This window comes from Apus apus, chromosome 1 (genome assembly GCF_020740795.1).
Source record: "Apus apus isolate bApuApu2 chromosome 1, bApuApu2.pri.cur, whole genome shotgun sequence".
In the NCBI taxonomy this organism is placed as follows: domain Eukaryota; kingdom Metazoa; phylum Chordata; class Aves; order Apodiformes; family Apodidae; genus Apus; species Apus apus.
Genome location: NC_067282.1, coordinates 60,091,325 through 60,113,106, shown reverse-complemented (window position 1 = coordinate 60,113,106; position 21,782 = coordinate 60,091,325).

Here is a 21,782-nt window from a genome sequence, read left to right as displayed (position 1 = left end):
TCCAATTGCCCTGTAAAGATGGTGTGTATCATCTGCCAGCAACAAATATTGGAACACATGCTGACACTGTGTCCTCCATGATTAGTAACATTTAGGAACTGAGTTCATGAAGCACTTTTTTTTTTCTTTTGCAAAGTGCTCTGAGACAAAATTGTCTTCACTCTACAGTTCGAAACAGCCCTTTAAGAACCTCTTCACAGCAAATGCTCCCAAACATTTATTTTGTAGATTTTCTTTGCATTTTATAAAGACTAGTCCTAAAACGAAGAAAACTGTATGTGAAACAGATTTAGGGTTTTCTTCATTGTCAGTAAAAGGGTACAAGAACTGCCTCAGTTTTTCAGTTACTCTATAGATACTGTCTCACTGCATTTTCTTTAGGAGTATATAAAAATGCCTAGCTTTACTACCTGAATGCACCCAGTACATTCTGTAGAGAGATCAAGACAAGTTAATCCTAATGTTTTTATCTTTGAATTCTCAAATGTCTTAGGTAAACGACTGTTACAAATATCTGGGGGTTAGAAGTGCACACAGAAATTACCAGTAACATTTCCCCTTTGATTGCCATTATTATGAATACCAAACACTGTCACAGTAGAAAGAGAGCCAGATGACATGATACCATAGCAAATGACACTACCAAAAACATACCTGTAAATTAAAGCTTTGAGAAACTGCTACCTTTTTAATAGGAAATATAGCTCACTTGAATGAATATGCAATATTCTCTGAGGTTTGAATGAAATACAGACCTTAATAATTACCCTAATTATTTCTGTTGTGATTCTACCTTTGAGTCTACATGAAACAAACATCTAACAATTAGTTACACTTTCATTTAATCAACTGGTTTTGAATAAATGGCTGTTAGCCTTTATTTTAACAAATTTGTTCTTTTAGAAAGACCAAAGATAAAATTGTTTGTTTCAGTTTAGCAGTCAACATGTAATTAGTTTGGACTAACATATTTATTTGGGTTTTTTGCCCAGCAGCTGAAGTTCTCTATCTGGCCACAAACGAAAGGCAACAAAAGCTACAGCAGAAGGTGGAACACATTATTTGGTAACACATCTCAAACACAGCCTGGACAAACCATCTCTGGGGGTAAAAACATACATCACGTTTCAGCTTCCAAGCCCAATTTAGTCTTCAGTCTCTCAACTGTGCCTGTCAATTAGGGTGTCAATTAGGCCTTGATCCAGCAGAGCACCGAAGCATGTGTGTAATCTAAGCATGTGAATAACCCTGTTGCTCACTGCAAATCAGGATGGTGACGAGGGGCAAATGAACAGGGCCACCAGTTCATTCTCACATACAGCAATTACACCACACTTTAAAATATTTTCTTGATGAAGCAACATACTGGAAAATTGTGGCATTTGTCATCCCTGCTGCTTTTGGAGCCAGTGTAAAACAGGGTTGCTGTTCATCTTTTTCTGGTTGGCAGAAAGAAGCCAGACATTCTCCCCTCTAAAACTCTCTGAGAAATCACCTCCTCTTCAAAATAGATCTGATTTAAAGTGGCATCCCTCTTTATAAAGCTATCCAATAATAGAATAGTTCCTTATGTATAGTACACACACCAGAATTTTAATACTTGACTTTTTAACAGACTCTGTTAGCGAGGCTGCTGCTTCTAGATACGTAACTTGAGCTGATTTACTGTTTTGTGCCTGAGCTTGCCTGTACCTAAAATGGAGAGAGCAATCCGTCTTTTTCCAAAATGCTGAGGTCTCCTGATTTTAAGAGCATGTTTAGAATAACTTTTTGCTGTTTTCACTTAGGCACACATACAGTGGGTCCTGAAGGAAGTCAGTAGCCATTGCAAATTGATGTGGATCCCTCTGCAGGAAAGTAAGACGGTGTAGCTACAGAGATTCCCCAGTTGGAGAATGACACAAAATTGCATGACAATGCACCTGCAGAAGTACCAAAGGAGGCAGGGCTGTGAACGTCAAAAGCACAGTGCACTTTGGCAAAGGACTCCACTGGGCTCTGGCAACAGCCTTAATGTCTGGACGCCCCCTTAGTAACTGGATGAGAAATACAGAAAAGCAGTTTTTTTAGGAACTTTCACCTCACCTCCTCAAAGTTTATTCCCACGTCAGTTTTGAATATCATGAATACTTGAGATAAGCTATGCAACATGGAGCTTGCTAATGACACAGACAAGCCAGCCCTTGCAGACATGCTTTCGATGCTAGAGAAATGCAAAATAAAATACGATAGTACTGATGCACACTTTCCTACCCAAGTCTGATCTGTAGCTTTAGATACTGATACCCAGATAAATGATCCTACCTTAACTGTAGAGCAAGTGATGCAACAAGGAATACAAAACTAGGCTCAGGGTTTTGCTCACACTCAGGTTACAAAATGCTTCCCCACTGGGTAATACCACTCACAAAGGAAAAGGATCCAGGAAGAGCCAGATCTTCCTCCCACTGCACTTTGTAGTGAAACAGAATGAAACCTAAATTTGACACCAATGTTAAAACTGATGGTCTCCTTTCTATAACCTGTCAAGTCAGTGATAGGTTGTTTGTACCTTTGATTGTTACAGGGAAATTACCAGATCAGAATTTTCAATCCCTATAATAAATGAACTTTAAAAAACGTAACTCTTGCTGCTCAAACACTGTGCCGTGTGTTTTGTCAGGATAGTATAATACAAAAGGTTGTGATGTATACATTAAGATTTAAATGTACTCTATCTGGAAGTGACATGAAATGTGAAGCCTTTCCAGCAATTTTTATACAGAAAATTAACTCATTATTTCTTTCTAAGGATCACATGCTGGAAGTACCTGAACAGCAATGCTTCTGAGCTTCTGAAAACTATAGATCCTGTAACATTTTTTGCAGCTTTCTACTGAGAGAAAAAGAGTTTAAATGAAGTGACTGGTACTGGCAAAAACTCTTCTGTTCTATATACCAGCATGTTTACTCATCCACACATGACTGCAGTTCACCGAGACATCTTTGCCCCATTGAGTAACTCATCTTTTCCAGATTTCTGTGTGGAAGCAGGAGAAAACACACAGTGGAACGTGTGCAGCATCTACCACAGGAGAAATCCACTGAGCCCGCAAACAGTTCTAAAATGTGTACAGGGCTACAACAGTTAAATCTCAAAGCTGCTGAGAAATTGCTTGGATGCTATGAGCAAAAAGTGTGGTTCCAGAGCATAATCCTAGTGATACACTATGTTCTTTGCAAAAGGTTGTGAGGCCTTGGCCTAATAAGCATAATCTCATTACACTGCAAATAAAAGTTTCCTATTTATCTCCAGATTTCAAATGAATCTAATAAGGCTTATGATACAGTCACCCAATACCCTAATCATATTTCTGCCTATCTAAAAGCAATCAGTAATTGTGTTATAGCAGAACGTGCTGACAATACCTCTGACACAGAAAGGAGAATGAGAGCCCAGCTGTACTAATTAAATTAAATGCTAGGCTGATGGAATACATTTGCTGAAGCTTGGAGAGTATGGGTGCAGAATTAATAAGCATTACAGCTTAGAGCAGGAGATGATATCATAATGGATGCAAGGTTTTGATGTGGAGAGCCTCATTCAGATTCAATGTACCATAATGTACGGATGTGACAGCTGCTTAGAGAGGTGCAGAACCTTGAACAAAGTGCACAGGAACTTTCTCCCCCCCCCCCCTTTTTTTTTTTCCTCCCATCCCTCCTCCCCCCATCTTTTTTGCTACTTGCTTAGAAACTGTATTTTAATATAATCCATCAGCTCAAAATACATTCCGGTGGGGCCACAGTTTACTATTTATTGCAACCCTACTGCTTTGCACTGCCGTCTCCTTCCCCTACCCGCCTGCCCGCCGTTTTAACCTTCCCAGCCCCGCACATTAAAGAGTCATCCTTTGAAAATCAGTTTATAGCGCGACACGCACACAGCTAATAAGGCTTTTGCCTCTCCGCGCCCCTTCTTGCTTTTAATGCCAGGAATTCCGAGGGAAGGGCAACTCCTGCGAGCGCAGCGGGGAGGGCACAACCACACGCAGCCCAAACGCGACGAGAGCCCAGAGAGCTTGGGAACGTGCAAGGACGACTTAAAAAAAACCGACCCAGAGCGCCGGGCTCCCTTCCTCGGCCGCGCCGCTCGCCCTCCCCGGCCCCTGCGCAACCTCTTCCCCGCACACCCCGGCACCCGCGGGGAGCGGCCGGGCCGGGGCTGCTGCGCCAGCGCGGCCGGCCAGGCCTCGTTAGCGGGGAGACTGCTGACAGGACAGCACACGTACTCATCCTGAACTTTTCCGGACTGACCCCTCCTCGCTGCCCAAGCAGACAACACCGGTGTCAGCCCGCCAGGCCCCCTCGGCGTGTTCCACGTCCCCCCCCCCACCCCCGGCAGCCCCGCCGCGGGGCCTGGTGCGGCGCCTGCTCCCGGGCCGTCCCCGCCCGGCCGGGCTCGGAGAGCCCCTCGGCTCGGCCGCCCGCCGCCCTCCTCCCGGCAGCTTGCAGCGCCCCAGCTCTTTTTGTTTTCCCCCCTCCCCCGGCCCCAGGGGAGAAGGCCGAGGCTGCCGGGTGCCCTTCGGGAAGCGGAGCCCGGGGAGGAGGCGGGCGCGGCCCGCTCGCTTCCCGCCGGTTCGCCCCCCCCCCAACTCCCCAAATGGCCCCTCCTGGGCACGCAGGGCCCTATCGACTTGCTGAAAACAGCAGATTTCCACCGATACGCGGCGGATAAAGCTGACCATTAAATCGCAATTTGACATCCCCAGGCAGCAGTGGCTGCTGACAACCTCTAAAGCTTGTAATCCCTTTTAACCCCCTCCTGTCATGAGCAGGCCCACCCTTCTCGAATAATGCCGACCAAATTAAACCTGACACGGCAACAAGAGAAATAAAAACCCCTTTAGCTTAAAAGTCATGCCACAGAGGGTAACCCTGACCCTCGGCTTCCCTGCTCCCTTCTCCAGGGAGCAGCCCCCCCAGACCTTGGCGTTGACTGAACCGAGCGGGGAATTGTGAGGCGGCTGGATGGCCCCGGGGACAGACTAAAGGCAATTTTGCACGACAACAGAAGGAAATTTCACCTGAGGATGGATGTTGGGTGGTGTTTTTTTGTTTGTTTGTTTGTTTTTTTCCTTCCCCCCACCCCTCTTTTTTTTTTTTTTAAGTCTTCCTGTATTAATAAACGATTAACCCTGCTCGCTCCCGGCCCACTGCCGCTGCCTCCCTGCCTCCCAGAGGAGGCTCAGGTCTTCAAAGCCCATGGCTGGCATTTAGCGGTGATTTCAGGAGGAAGCTGACTGCCTTGAAGGTCCCCTAAAACAAACACAGACCCGTCAAAAAGAAGTAATTTCCCCCCCTAGCTCTGGCTGCTGGCCCTTGTCCCTCCGCTTTGTCAGGAGAGGAGGGGAAAGGCACGGCGGGGTGAGTCTCGTCCTGTGTTCCGCGCACACTGCTAGCCCAGGCGTACTGGAGGAGCTTTCAGACCTAACCCCGGGGCCACCTCGCACTTGTTACTCTGATCTTGTTCTGGAAAATAACGCCCTTCATTTGAACCTGTTTTCAAAAATACTGAACTCTGTGAACAAGCACTTACGAACAGCATACATCCCCAGCACTGCACCGAGTGCTTGCAAATGCACAGGATGGCCTTTCCCAGCTAATCTACGCACAAGCAGACCGCCACAAATTGCTCCCCAGTTCTCCTCTCTGCTTACTGCCTGCCATAGAAAAGAGCCAGAAGTCAGAAAGCACCTTGACACCGCTAAAAGACAACTTGCTATTCCCTCCTCAGCTTCTTATTTCTCTCTTTGCTACAGATGCAATGCTAAAACGAGTCCATAGCCAAAATACAAATCTTGTTTTTCTACCTACCCATCTATCTATAAATACACGTCTGCGAGCAGCCAGATCCGCCCTCACCGTCCCGCATGCTTTTCTCAGCACTCCTCCACCTGCCCTTGTTTCTGTACACTGAACAGCATGCGAACAAGACACATTGCAAAGCAGAGAGCTATGCCTGCAGCAGGAGAGGTGAACTCTCGGACCGATTTGAAAGTTTGCTGCAGAAGTTTGCAAGCTGCTTGCAGTGAGCCTCTGCAACCGACCCTGTCTGCACCACACCACTCTGCCCAGAACTTACCAAGTCACTCTCCCAGAGGCCCCACAGCAGGAATGAACTTGCAGTGCTTCTAAATAGTGGAATACTAAAAAAAAGCAGGCTCATTACCTGGACACATGGCTTCTCATTACTCCATTGCTTCAGATGCCAGATCGCTTGGTGCTGCAGATTGGCTCAAAAATTTGAAGTACTCCTTTCTTTTTTTCCCCTTTCCCTCTTTCTTTCGTTCATTCATTCTTTAAAAAAAAAAAAAAAGAAAAGAAAAGAAAAAAAAAGAAGAAAGATGCTTGACTAAAGTTAGCTTAAAATTGTTAAGAATAAAACCAGCATAAATGTTTATTTCAACTTCCTAGTGCAGCAGTGTACCGAAGCCCAGCCCGCCCAAGCCTCTTTAGCAATGGAGTGGTTTATTTAATTTGTCAGTATAATAGAAGCAGCTGAGTGAGAGACAGAGAATGCAGTGTGGTATAAAAGAAACAAAGGCTAAAAGTACCACTATTTTGATTCCCTTTTTAAAATTACTTCCAAAGTGTGGTATCTATTGTGAAGAATAATGCTGAACAAAGCACAGTGTCTTGGCAATATTCACAGAGCTCATTCACAGAGCCAGTTCTGTCTGTACATTCAGAGGTAGAATACACTTATAAATGATGCATTGGAAGGACTATAGTTCCTATTGTATTCCCAGTGTAAACAAAAAGACAGACAGAAGCTGAATGGCATATGGGCAGCGGGGCCACACTTTATTCAACCATTCCAGCACCATTGTGAAGGTAAAATGCAATGGGAGTTCTCTCCTCCTCTAACTTCAAATCCAGTGAACGCATTTTGGGTTAGGCTAAAGATTTTTTATACATATCTTTGTTTATATGTAAAAATACATATATAAGCACAGATCTGGTTGTAATTTTGTACGTTTCTGTGGAAAAGAAAGCAGCCTTTGGCAGGGGAAGGCTGTTGAGTTTTGGAGGTCATTCCCAATGAGAGTAAGGAGCCTCTGGAGAAGACCGGCTGAAAGAGGGTCTGTGGCTGTGCAAGCGAGTGCTTGTTGCATAGAGCCAAAACGGTCTAAAAGAGCAGCTGCAAAAGCTGGGAAGGAGACTGAGGTGCTCAGGATCTGACCTACCTGGACTAAGATGTGCTATTGGAGGTGGTAGCCTTTGAATGGACTGGAGTCTCCCCCTCTTTTCCCACCAGTGCCCCCCATTTGTTAGCCAGCGCAGGCTGCCTGAGCCTGCACGTGGAGATTGGCAGCTTTGCCAGATGAACGTAGATCACCTTTACTAAGTCAGGCTGTGTCCTGGTTACCAGTTTCTCCAACCAGTTTATGGTTGGAGAAAGCATCTTCACTGTGTTTGAGGGGAAGGAAAAACCACTCGTGGAGGAAAGATTAAAATTAGACATGTCCTTTCTGCCCTTGCTCTGTCAGCTGATGCCAGGAAGTTTTATGATCACTAGTTCCTCTCCCTCCCTTTATATTTTCTGCTCCCACATAAAGGCTCACGTGCTGAAACTCTGCTCACTGGATTCAGTCTTTCTGATTCATCCAGGCATGCCTATGTCTGTGTGGTGCAGTGTATCTGCTGCACATCACACCCCTTAGTCACGTTTGGAGGGATTCCTAGTGCTAAGGGACCTGTCTGCCTTTTCCTTCCCTGTCTCCCCCCTCCCCCTCCCCGTTGCTCTTGTTGCATTTGCTCCTTGCTCACCGTGGGTGATCACTGAGTGAGTTCTGGCCACCAGATTAGGAATTGCGTGTTTGGTTTTGTCTGATGGCTGTTTTGTGCTCCCTACAGGTGGGGCCAGGCAGGATTTCACAGCTGTTTGAAGTTCCTGGGGAACGCTGTCCTCTGGGAGCCGAGGAGGGGGGTTCCAGTTGGTATTGGAGCTGTCTGGAGCTGAGCCTGTCTGACCTGTTCTGGTTTTAAAAAGCCTGGCAGAACGTGTTTTGTTCAGATGTGGTGGAGATTTTGCAAGTTTCTGTCTTAGATAAATCACTGTTTTATCAAGATCATATGAATACAAGAAAGCTCCAGATGAGGATTACACTGCTTGATCCCTAAAGCTGAGTACCAGCCTCTCTGTATGAGTATTTATAGCCTTTAATTAAAATCGAATCTGGAAACTCTGTGTCCCTTAGTACTTTCGTAAATTCTTTGATGCTATTCACAAGCAAATAGTACTTGGATTAAAGTATGCTTGATGATTCCAGGGATAAAAATAAAAGAAAAAAGAAAGAAAGAAATAAAGAAAAAAAGGTGTTTTCACTGTGAGATGCTACCTCCCAGAACTAATGCCAAGAAACCCAAAGTATGTTAGTGACTGTGCTTAAATGTCACCATTGATTACAGATGCTTGTGTCCTCCCGCTAGGGTTTTTCTCCATGGGGATCAAGTGAGCAGACAGGCCAGTCGGTAGAGCGTCTGCAGCTGCTGTGTATCATGGTCAGAGCTTGAGCCAAAGTCTGTTGATGGACTTCATGAACTCCCTGGCATGGCACCAGGTGCTGGGCAGAGCTCTTGGCAGAGTAGCTGGTGGCATTGCATATGGCTAAAGGAGTCGGAAAAAATAAAGACTGTGCCAACAAAATGAATGGGTGAGTGAGCAAGAGAAAAGAGCTTGGAACTTGGAAGAAGTCTCAGACAGGCTCACTGTTATGTGGAAGGTCTGACCTTGTTTTTCTCTTTCAACTTGGTAGAGATTACATAATTTTGTGCTGTGAATTTTGACATGAAGATGAACGTATTTTTGCCTATTAGAAACCTATTTTAAATGGCATTCAAAAAGCAGCCATGACTCGAATATGGGAATGAATAATTTTTTTAATGTTCTTTATTTGTGCCTCAAGTTGGCACACATATTAGCTGCACAAATGCCAGCTGATCACTACTGAGGGCCAAAAAGTTATTGTGAAGACACAAGAATAGGTGAGTTTCTAGAGGTTCATAGAGTCTGGATGTGTAATACAGACCTATGAGGCACTTACCATAATCAGTGATGAAAAACTGAGTTTCAAAATGAGCCAGCCTTTGACAATATTTTCCAAATCATTAAGGTTTCTTCACCCCTAGATGTTTTAGAAAAGGCTGCTGGACCTTCATGTGGAAGGGACCTCTGCACATCTCTGCACACTGGAATGAGCTGTATGAGATAAGTACTCTACAAGTATCTTGTTCTTATTTGGCATGTCAGTAAAGATTGCTTCCGTGGCTATTCAATGAAAATTAAAATAGTATCTTTTTCAGTCATTCATTATGACTGCAGGGTTCCTATGCAGGTATGGTGGTCACTGTTGTAACATAAAGTATTAGAAGTAAAGACAAAGTCAACTCAGTATCTAAGAAGTGTCAGTGGGGTACAAGATATTGTTTGTGTGCTGGAAAGAGGAACGAGATTTTTTTTTTTGTCTTAACATATATGGACCACCAAAGATTCCCATTAAGATCATTGGGAGTTAATTTATTGTCTAATACAGGGGGGGGAAAAAAAAAAAAAAAGTGCCTGGTCAGCTGCTATAATTCAGCATGCTCTGAAAGAAAAGCTTCTTTTTATGACTTTTGAGCACTTAAATTCTTCAAGAGGTGAGTGAAAACCCATAGCAGAGGTTGTTCCTTTAGGAAGAAAAAATTGTGCCAAGAGCATAGAATAGAATCATAGAATCAGTAAGGTTGAAAGGGACCTTAAAGATCATCAAGTTCCAACCCCCCTGCCATGAGCAGGGAACCCTGCCACTAGATCAGGTTGCACAAACCCTCATCCAACCTGGCCTTAAAAACCTCCAGGGATGGGGCATCAACAACCTCCCTAGGCAACCCATTCCAGTTCCTCACCACCCTTACAGTGAAGAATTTCTTCCTAATATCTAACCTAAATCTCCCCTCTCTCTGTTTAAAACCATTACCCGTTGTCCCATCACCATCTACTCTGATGAAAAGCCCCTCCCCAGCTTTCCTGTAGCCCCTTTCAAGTCCTGGAAGTCCGCTATAAGGTCTCCTTGGAGCCTTCTCTTCTCTAGGCTGAACAGCCCCAGCTCTCTCAGCCTGTCTTCATAGCAGAGGTGCTCCAGGCCTTTGATCATCTTGGTGGCCCTTCTCTGGACCCTCTCCAACAGGTCAATATCTTTCTTGTGCTGAGGGCACCAGAACTGTACACGGTATTCCAGGTGGGGTCTCACCAGAGCAGAGGGGCAGAATCATCTCCCTGGCCCTGCTGGCCACACTTCTTTTGATGCAGCCCAGGATGCAGTTGCTCTCTGGGCTCCAGCACACACTGGTGGCTCATGTCAAGCTTCTCATTTACCACCCCCAAGTCCTTCTCCTCAGGACTGCTCTCCAGCCATTCTCCTCCCAGCCTGTATTTGTGCCTGGGGCTGTGCTGACCCAGGTGCAGGACCTTGCACTTGGCCTTGTTGAACTTCATTAGGTTGGCACTGGCCCCACCTCTCCAGCCTGTCAGGGTCCCTCTGGATGGCCTCCCTTCCCTCTTGGGTGTCAGCCACACCACACAGCTCGGTATCATCAGCAAACTTGCTGAGGATACACTCAACCCCACTGTCCATGTCTCCAATAAAGATGTTAAACAGCACTAGTCCCAGTACTGACCCCTGAGGAACACCACTTGTCACCTGCCTCCATTTGGACATGGAGCCATTGACCACAACTCTCTGGGTGTGGCCATCCAGCCAATGTCTTATCCACCAAGTGGATCTTATCCACCATCTGTCAAATCCATGCCTTGTCAGTTTGGAGACCAGGATGTCATGTGGGACAGTATCAAACGCCTTGCACAAATCCAGGTAGAGCAGGCAGTAGCCTTTCAGTGTTGAGTCTCAGTGACTGCCCTAGCCCACTGCATTTCCTGTTAGGGTACTGGTAGAAATGGAATGTACTAAGAAAAATATTAGAGGAAGGGATTTCATGGTTAAAATTTAATTCCATATAGGTAACACAATTCTTAGAAATGTGTTTGTGAGGGAATAGAAATGGAAAACCCTGATCTGTATGGCCTATTAAAAATAAACTAATTTAATTCAAATTTCAGCTACTTCCTATCCACAAAAAGACCTAGAAAATTTTAGAGAAATAATTTTTTGGCGAAATTGCATGGGGAGTACTTTTGAATTACAAATACATTGAAGTAAATTATAAGATGATTGAAGATAATTCATTAATAGATAAAGACTGAAATAATTTAATACATTATTCATGATATATTATTCTCTCAGCTCCCTCGTTGATGACCTTCTGGTTACTCTTTTTTTTTTTTTAATGTTAGTGGAAGCTATTCTTTACAAACGAATATTCAGAATACCTGACATAGCAAAAATAATAAAATATGGACATCATTTTGCAGCAAGAATATGTTTTATCTTCTTGCTAATGATTATAAAACTTCTTGCATCAGGCCAACTTACTTCTGATTTATACCAGCATAACTAAGATTAGAAAAGTGTCGTTTCAGCTCAAAGGCATCGTGGCTTCCCCTTGTTTTCCTTTACAAATTCGTAACTTATGAACAATTCACTCAGTGTTCTAAGTACCTGTGAGCATTTAATAGCTTAACTGCATTTCATCCTATATAGTTTTTACCAAAACACTAGAGAAGTCACTAAGGGTACTGAGGATACAGTTTCAGGAGGAGTGGACGGGTGGAAGCCTTGCTTCCCATGGATTTGCATCCTACATTCCTTCATCACCATCACCTCTGCTTCTACTCCCTGTGTCCTGTGACCTCCCCTCCACAATAGCCTCAGCCCCTCCCCAGGTCCTCAAGGGATCTTCTTCCCCACGTCCCCACATTGCGCTTCTCAACTAACTCACATTTACTGGATTTTTACCTCCCTCCAGCATTTCTTACAACGCCTCACAGGTTCTCAGATTTTTAAGGTGCCTAATAAGCCTTCTATATTACCAGTTTCCTTAGTTCCCTCTTCTGTCTCCAATTACCAGCTGAACAAGAGGCAGCATGTCTTATGGGTGAATATGTGCTGCATCTGTGCTTATTAACTGTGTGGTGTTTATTTACTAGTTGCAGAAGAGAGAACATCTGTGTGTGTACTGCAATCTTCTGTCATTGGTGGGTAGGAATTGCTTTGGATTTCTTGCCTTTTTGTAGTGGCTGCTTTCCTTGAAACAAGTAAACATTCAGTATCTCCAAGATATTCTTGGTTGGACTTGGCAAAAGCTAGTGAGTGTGAGAGAGAGCTGGATAGTTGAAGAAGAAAAACACATAAAACTAGTCTCTTTAGGAATCTGGGCTTGATGGATAGATAGCAATTTCAGGCTGTTAAGCATACTAGCTTCTAGCCATGTGTTTCTTGCCTAATTTCAAGTCTGTGATTGCCATTTCTTGTCATCCAATAAAAGAGAATAATAGGAAAACCAAACCGTATTTTATTTATTGTCCGGTCCTCCGTCCTTCTTTGGACTGCTTAGTAAGTGGATATATGCCATCCATTTTTTTTTGTTCTCAGTTTTCATCTTTTTTTCTCCTCCAGTTCCCTTCTGTCTGCTGCTTTTTTTATGCTTTACAGTTTTCTCAGCCTTCTTTCCCAACTACATTATGTTAGAGCTTCTCTGTTCTAATAATTTCTCTTGCTGCCTCAATTAATCAGTTCTTTATTACAGAACTTGGATTCTTGCCCTTTTATTCACTAACTAGCTGTTACCTTACTTTCATTTTGTATCCTTGCAAAACATTTTTCTCCTTTAACCATGTCTTTTCTCCCTCTCTCCTATTTTTCTCCATTTGCTATCACAGAATCTTAGGGGTTGGAAGGGACCTCGAAAGACCATCTAGTCCAACCCCCCTGCCAGAGCAGGGTCACTTAGAGCACATCACACAGGAACGTCTCCAGGCGGGTTTTGAATGTCTCCAGTGAAGGAGACTCCACAGCCTCTCTGGGCAGCCTGTTCCAGTGCTCTGTCACTCTCACAGGAAAGAGGTTTTTCCTCATGTTTATGTGGAACCTCCTGTGCTCCAGTTTGCACCCACTGCCCCTTGTCCTATCACTGGACATCACTGAAAAAAGCCTGGCTCCGTCCTCCTGACACTCGCCCTTAATGTATTGGTAAACTTTGATGAGGTCACCCCTCAGTCTCCTCTTCTCCAAGCTAAAGAGACTCAACTCCCTCAGCCTTTCCCCATATGGGAGATGTTCCATTCCCTTCATCATCTTTGTGGCTCTGCACTGGACTCTTTCAAGCAGTTCCCTGTCCTTATTGAACTGAGGGGCCCAGAACTGGACACAATATTCCTGATGAGGCCTCACCAAGGCAGAATGGAGAAGGAGGAGAACCTCTCTTGACCTACCAACCACACCCTTTCTAATACACCCCAGGATGCCATTGGCCTTCTTAGCCACAAGGGCACACTGCTGGCTCATGGTCATCCTCCTGTCTACCATGACCCCCAGGTCCCTTTCACCTACACTGCTCTCCAGCAGGTCAGCCCCCAACCTGTACTGGTACATGGGGTTGTTCTTCCCCAGATTCAAGACTCTGCACTTGCCCTTGTTGTATTTCATAAAGTTTCTCTGTATTCCTCTGTGTTCCTCTGTAACTGTTCCTCAGTTATTTCTGTCCTTTATTCTTTACTTTTCTGTAGTCTCTCTTCTGCCTCCAAGCCCCATTTTCTGTAGTAAAAGTCTGACAGATAAAATATTATTGCTACCTTGTATGCTTTGTATCCTAAATTCCTGTTTGAAAGAACATCAGGTTTGTTTCCAAAATGTCTGAATATTACCAGCTGTTGAATTAACATGAGCAAATTTTCAGAGTTCTCTCTTCCACAAAAAGGTTCATTAGTTACTTCATACAATGCCAAAGAAAAGCAAATTAATAACCGTAAATTAAACGGAGGATAACAACATTTTGTATTTACAAGGTACTTTTCACCCAGGTATTATATGTAGGTGGTCAAAAGTATGTCCTACAAGTATTACTTTTCTTGACATGAAAATGTAGGTTTTCTAACAGCGTAAAAGGAGAGATTTTTCTTTCCTAAATTCCTGTTATAACTGTGTTTGGTGCTGCACAGATCTTAAAAAAAAGCCAAATCTGCCACAGGTATCAGCTCCTTAGCCTGATACTCTTCTGTGAAGTTCTGTTGGTTTTACATGCAGCTACAGGTGAGTTGAAAATTTCATCTTATGGGAGATGTCACTAGGCCTAGGCAGGCAAGTCTTCAGGAGCAGAAACCTAATATTTGGACTTGCAGTGACTGCTAGACAGCTCAGACTTGCTGTACAGCTTATTCTTCAGTGCCAGAGAGCAGCGGGTATCATGCTTACAGCTATGTGTTTCACAGAAACTTGGAATGCTGAGTTTTTTAAATGAATGCTGTGACTATTTTTTTCCCGTGAATTCCTTTGCTTTTTATGTTGGTTATCTTTTCTGGAATAAGGACTTTCTCACAAACCATCTACTCCAGTGCTACAATAACAGAAAATCCAAGGAAAAAATGCTAACAGATGTATGTTTTCATGGGAAAGCAAAGCAATAATATAATTCTTCATCTCCTTAAACTATATTTACTTTGGAGAAAAATATTAAGCTAGGAGCATTAGAAGTATTAAATTGTTAAATATATTTCCAGAGGAATCTGTTGGGACAAAGTCCATCAGTCTTGCACTGGACAAATGTGGTGGCAGATTGCACTTCCTTAAGGCTGTAATGGATGGTAGTGGCCAAAGAAAAAAAAGGTGGCAGAGGCACTCTTCCTTGGTACAGAAGCCAGTTTGATCCTTGCCTGTCTAAGGATTTGGCTGCAATTAATCCATGTACACACCGAAGCAGCGGATGGTTTTAGCAAGGCTGTCACCCATTCTGCTGAGGCTGTGTACAGTTTAAGGTGTGCTGTGTTGCATTTAGAGTGAAGTCTTGCAGAGAAAACAGAGAGTTTGATTTCTGACCCTGGTCTGACTTTTCTTTGCCTCGTCTCATCTTTGCGCAGAAAAGAAGGGGAGGAGCAAGCATCCCTATCAAATAAAGGATATGTTTCCAGGACATAAATTGTTTTTCCCCTTATGTGTATGGAAGAGAATCATTACCTTCATGCTGTGGGGCTTCAGCATCTGCAACGCATGCTGCTTGGAATTCCCTATGTAAGACTGTGGAACGTGCTAGAGATGTACATTCTTCATTTAAAATTTGCAGAGTTCCCTGCATCATTGCTATTTCTTCTGGCATGCCCCTTGGCAGCTGCCTTTAGTGGTTGTTTTGCCAAGAACACTGAAGGCCATGGGTTCCTGTAAAGGTGGTCTACAGAATGGTGCTTTTGCTGAGTAAGAACTGGTGGACAAATCATCCATAACATTCAGAGACACTTTGTGCCATTGATGCACCATGGGCTTGCTGCTCTTCTTTCACTTTGTGCTGCCATGCTGGCAGTGACTGAAGATTGTTAAATGCAGATTATCCAGGAGAGGCACAAGAACCATTATGTCCATTGTATTATCTTAGAGCTGGACTTTGAAAAGAAAAACCTGCATTAGCACCATTTACTATGCAACAGTGCTTCAGTATACGAGTGGCTGTGGTCAGTAGAGATGTGAATTTTGAAAACCAAGGGCAAGTAATGGCAATAAAAGTTTTCTAAAAAAAGAAGTTAGGTAGTTGATTTTTTCTTCTATAATAGGTTTTGTAAAGTTTTCCTTTGCTTCAATTCATGTATCACTGATCAGAACTGTCATACACTGTAAAACCAGAGAGAGCTGTAAAAGTCAGCTGTTACAAATCCTGATGTAACACAGGCTGTAGGCTTTGTAGAATAAGTTTTATTTGGTGTTAGGAATACTATTACATAAAACATTGAGTCTCAAGTAGAAATACCCAGCAATGGAAAACCAACCATAGCTATGGATTGTTTGAGGAGCTAGTTATGTCTCCTGTGGACAGATATGTTATTTCTAAACTCTGTCACCTTTTGACTTTGCATCCTGGCTTGTTTGTGTTATAGTCAGAAGAACCCTTCAATAGGGTTTTTTTGCTCTTTTCAAACTGCTGGCAAGTCACTTCTTAATGTTTTGGTGTTTTGGTTTGGTTGTTTTTGTTTATTTGTTGTTTGGTTTGGTTTTCTTTTGTTAAACAAGTTATCATGCTTTATCATGCTTTAAATTGTTTCCAAATTTTTCAACATTTTTCTGGTTCTTCTTTGAATTCCTTCTAATTTTATTATCCTTGTTCTTGAACTAAGACATGACAATCAGGCAGAGGATCTGAAAAGCAAACCCAGCAATTTTACTTTCTTATCCTGTTAATTAATTGGAGAGCTGTACTACTACCTTACCACAATAGTAGACTGAGAGTTCATGTTTGGTTGGCTACCTGTCATGACCCTTAAGTTTTTTCCAGGATAATTTTTCCAAGTACAGGGGATTCTAGTCTTTGAATTATTTCATATCTCTGTCTTTTGGAAGAAGTGTCATTTGCTTCTTCAAAGCTGACTTCTTCCAATTTAAAGACATCCAGTAATTTTCTGTTGCAATGAATTGTCCTGCCCAAACTATGTTGTGAAGAAAGCCTGCTACCTGAAAACCTTTGAAAAATGTAATTAATGTTTGATGTACTGTCCTAAGCTTGAGGAAAGAGATGTGCTTACTGACAAACACATTAAGAAAGCATTTGACTTAAAGATGAGTATCAGAAGTTGGCCAATAGTTTATTTGTGGCTTTTGCGACATGTAGTAATTCTTTTCAATGACTCCTTGTTCATTAAACCCATCCCTTTTCTGATAGTTTCTAGCACTTCTGCCCACCTGTAAAAGCTCAAAACCTTCCACACAAGTTTTCCTCTCAGTTCTTCCAAGTCTAAAGAATAATTTTCCCATCTACTTCATAACTAACCCCTTCTTCGCATAATGAGTTTGGTCCTAGCTGTTTCCTATTCTTTTTGTCTTCTGTCTTGAGTGCCAGTCCCATCAAGAGCTTCCTCTGCTTCCAGTCCTTGCTTCCCTCTTAGTCTGACATATCATGGTCTGGAGCAGGAGTTAGAGAAGAGAGGGTTCATAGTCAAGGAACAGAAAAGAGCATGGACAGACATCCTTTCTGGAGCCAGCTGAAGTGGTTGATCACATCAGCACTCTCAATAGCATATCGCCACCAGCTGAAATACAGTTGGGAAGAAAGGCTCAGTGGATGTTCTCTACCCTGCACCAGGCAAAAAACCGAGTTAGTTCAATTCACAGCTAGCACTGGCTAAAATAACCTGTCTCAGGTTACCTGGGATTGAGGTGCACAGAAATATATTACTTTATTCCACTATGTAACCTCCAGTGCTGATGTGGGAACAAATAATTTGGGATGGCAATTTGCAAAACTGGTGCGGCTGCTAACGAAGTGCAGCTGGATTATCTGGTCAATCTGAACTGGTTTATACAGTATAACTTTACAATTCAGCCCATATGTCTGTCTTTGGAAATGTTTCCTTACTGGATCGAATGCTTCTGTTTGCTTGGAGTTTAATGTATAAATTCAGCTAATAAAAGTCAGGTTAAGTTCTAGAATGTTCTCAAATTAGATTACTGCATTTGATATAAACTCTGCGACATTGTAAATAAATGAGGGAAGAAAAAGTAACAAAAAGATTAAATGAATGAAAGTATGAATGAGTGAGCGAGTGAAATACAACAACTTTTTCCACTTTAACAGAACAATTGATTTAAAATTAATGTGGTAAAATTTGTGCTGTTCTTGTAATTATAGATCGGCACCAATTCCATCAATGGGCTGTTCACAAATTCTCTTTAGAGGAAGGACTTAAGCCTGTCTGTGAGTGCATGCTTACCTTCAAGCATACAAGCACTGCCTTTGCTTATGTGCTTACATTAACCATATTGTTATATGCTGAATCACAGCTGAAATTTGCAGCAATGGGTCTAGAGTTACAGCCTGATGCTGCTAGAACTTTATGTTGTCCTCATTTTATTACAATGTGATAAAGTAGTAGAGAGGTTATTAGTCTGAATAAACAGCCCAAAGCATTTTAAGAAAATAACATTTCTCTCTTTGCAAACCAAACAAAGTTAAATTGATTGCTTAGAGAACATCTGACTGGATTCTTGTGTTGGATAGAAAGAACTGATATTATTAAATATTTCCCATTCTTTCTATTTTTAAGGACAAAAGGAATTTTTACTCCATTGATGAAACAGCAGATGATTTAGCCAGAATGCAAACCAACCAAAATCACCACAGAAGACAGGAACCCAAATAATCAAATTGTCAAATAAACAAAAGTAAAGAGATAAAAGCATGAGGTTACTACAAGCCATTTTCCATAATAACCCTCCCACTCCATGCAGGAAGAGAGAAAAATCGCTAGTCTCTTTATGGAGTACATCAGATCTCATTTTGTTCTAATGTGTTAAAGTGCACACTGAAAAAGGCAGAGTTGACTCCTGGGGAAATAATGTTAAATCTTCAGAAAAACGAAGTTTGGAAAAATACTTTCATTTTCCTTTTAGTATTGCAACAAGTGTATTCATCAGCCTAGATAATCTGGCATTTTAAATAACTTCACGCTTAAGCTCTGTCAATTTGATCTCCCAAGGTTAATTGATTATTTCTACAACAGTCTTGCCAGAAAAGATCAGAGCACTTCCGTCTTCCCAGTAATCCTTGCTGTTCAGGGAGAGGGTGCAAAATGAGAGGACTGCAATTGGCTTAAATCTTTGCAGGTCTCTTATTTCCCCCTCTCTAAAGTTGGCTCATGTCTGATAAGTTTCACGTCACGGCACTCCATTTCATCAGTTTCACTGACATGGCATTTTGAGTATGGTCTAATGATGGGAACATCGAATCTACTTTCGAGCATTCAGCGCCAGTTACCACCCAAGAGCCCTAAAGAAAAGGGATGATCGAGTTGGGGGTAGGAGAGGAACGGTGAGAAATCGAACTGATTTACCGGGAGAAAAGGCAAAAAAGTTTCGAAACATTGCTTTCCTAAAATTGACATTCAGCGTTTTGCTGCAGTAAACAACCATCAGCATGCGACACAGCCTCTCGGGGCTTTTCGAGAAGAGACAAGCTTTATCAGCAATTGCATATTTGTCGTTGCTGTCCTTCTTTGCGGTGGCATAGGCGACACAATGGGGGATTAAACCTCACGCAAGGCAGTGTGACAACTCATCAGTTGAAAAACAGAACCTGGTCAAATGGCAGGTTTTTTAACCAGCATTAAAACTGCTGGCGTAGAGGATCCCTTAAAAAAAACTAGACAAAAGCCCTGCTGTGGTTTGTGGGGAACTTTCATTTATTTGAAATGATGGCAAATTTTGATCTCCTGTCTGGAAACAAAAATGTTTCCAGCCCTTGAAAAGGCTGGAAATAACCAGAAGAGAGAGGTTCTTTTCTGTTATCAGGCTCTCCTACATATTACCTCTCATGTCCTCTTCCCTTCAATTCAGCTGGCAGTTACACCTATTAGTGGCTTCCTCTTCCTTTTGTTTTGAATGTAAATGAAGATCTGACTGGTTTAAAGAGATGCTGGTTTAAGACATGCTTATCAGTGGGGGTAAAAGTCTCTGTCAGTGGCACTCCCGTGAATGAAAAATGCAATAGGAAAAATTCCCAGTCTGCAGATGGGCACAAAATTTGGCCCTTGGAGAATGTGGGAAGGCTGGCAAGGTGTGCCAGGCTCTCATTTCTTCTGTGCTTCTAGGTAAAATTGCTAATGTCTTGAAATTTAAAAGGAAAGGGCTCAACTTTGCAAAATACCCTGGTGGTATCACCATCAACAGGATTTTGTCAGGTTTAGTGTGTTAAATCGTATGACGAAATACGAGTGACCATCTCCCTTTGCAATCATTTACACTTAGATCAGCAATAGCAAAGTAATTTAGAAAGATCCAGGGCAGCAAAATTAAAACGTGTAAATTAAACACATGTGAAGTGCACAATATGTGGCAAATTAGTACAGAAAATACTGAGAAATGTGCATCTTCAGGGTTTGCCTGCACACCATGATGTGACAGGTATTATTGCCCTTTGTACAATTATTTAAACCCTGTAGGAATTCCCAGTGTCAGAGTATGTCAGCATACTGTTATTAGACAAGTTTAATTAGGATCTACCCTGCTGCTCCTAACAAGTATTTAATTAACTTCTAGGCAGGGTAATTAGCTTTAGATTGTGGCTGATTTTCTGCCTCACCTTCTGTTGACACTTGGCCTACAGTACAGCAGCTTGCTTTGCTGACAGTGTAATGGATAGTAGCTTTGGGAAGACTAATATCAGGGCTGACTAGTCTAATAAAATTTAAAAAAAAAAAAAAAAAGGAAGAAAAATAAAGGGGAAAGAAGATGAAGATAAAAGACAAAATAACGACTATCAGGTCAGGGTCCAAAGTGATAAAGAAAAAAAACACACCTACCAGACAGGCTGTCAGAAATGCCAGGTAATAGGAAAGAAGAATCTGACTTGAAGCATTTCAGAAGAATAGAGAAAAAAGTGTCATATTGAAAAATGAAGCAAAGCAAAAGGATTTGGAAAGTATTTATTTCATGGATATATGCTGAAGCTTAATTACTATTTACGTTTTACTATTGAGGTGTGCCTGTACATTTCTGAAAAGGTCCTTCCAGCATAAATGTATCTTTGAATCCTTCCTCTAAAGAAATATGCCTTACTTCCCATCAGCACAGTAAATAATATGCCACAAAGTGAGCATTTAAAACAATTAGCATAGACCAAATGAACCATAGCAAATTGGTCAGGTCACCGTTTAACCCGTTGGTGGCTTCTTGAAGAGCTCTGTGATTTCCAAGGGTGTAGCTTTTGATATGTGGTGTGCTATTCTTCTAGCCAGTCCTGATATGTCATTAAAAATAATGGGACTGCTTTCAGTGCCACAGCTACAAAAAATTTGGGTCTAGAGGGAGGGAGCACTCAGGAATTTAAAGCCCTTTCCCTATCATTAGGACAAAAGGGTTATAATTCTCTTTCATTTTCAAAGAAGAATAATTTTTTTTTAAAGAAGTCTTTCTTTTTTGCAGAGTGCCCCAGGTATCAAAGCACTGGCTCTCCCAAACCTGCCTTAGTACCAGAAATAGGCCAACATTGCTCCAAAGCATTCCCTCTTGCAGAAATACTACTGCTGAGATTTGCACACTTGTTACAGAGTAGGCAAATTTTCTTCTATTTAGAATAGCCCAAAGAATCACAGAATTGTCAGAGTTGGATAGGACCTCTTGAGATACTCTAATCCAATCCCTCTTGCTAAAGCAGGACCCCTAGAGCATATTACTCAGGGCTGCATCCAGGCAGGTCTTGAATATCTCCAGAGAAGGAGACTCCACAACCTCCCTGGGCAGCCTTTTTCAGGGCTCTGTCACCCTCACCATAAAGTTTTCCCTTATGTTCAGATGGAACTTCCTGTGTTCCAGTTTATGCTCATTGCCCCTTGTATTGCTGGGCACTGCTGAAGTGACCCTGACTCCCTCCTCCTTATACTCACTCTTTAGATATTTATAGACATTAATAAGGTCTCCCCTGAAAATTTAAGCAGATATTTTGGTTGTGTTTTTTTTTTTTTTTTTGTGGGTTTGTTGTTGTTGTTCTGTTTTGTTTTTGAGGTTACAATCACCTATCACCAGCAGAGAAATCAGATCTCTTGCATCTGTCTGCCTGGAGGCACCACAGACATAGCAAACCTCAAAGACACTCCTGAAAGTTTTGCATTG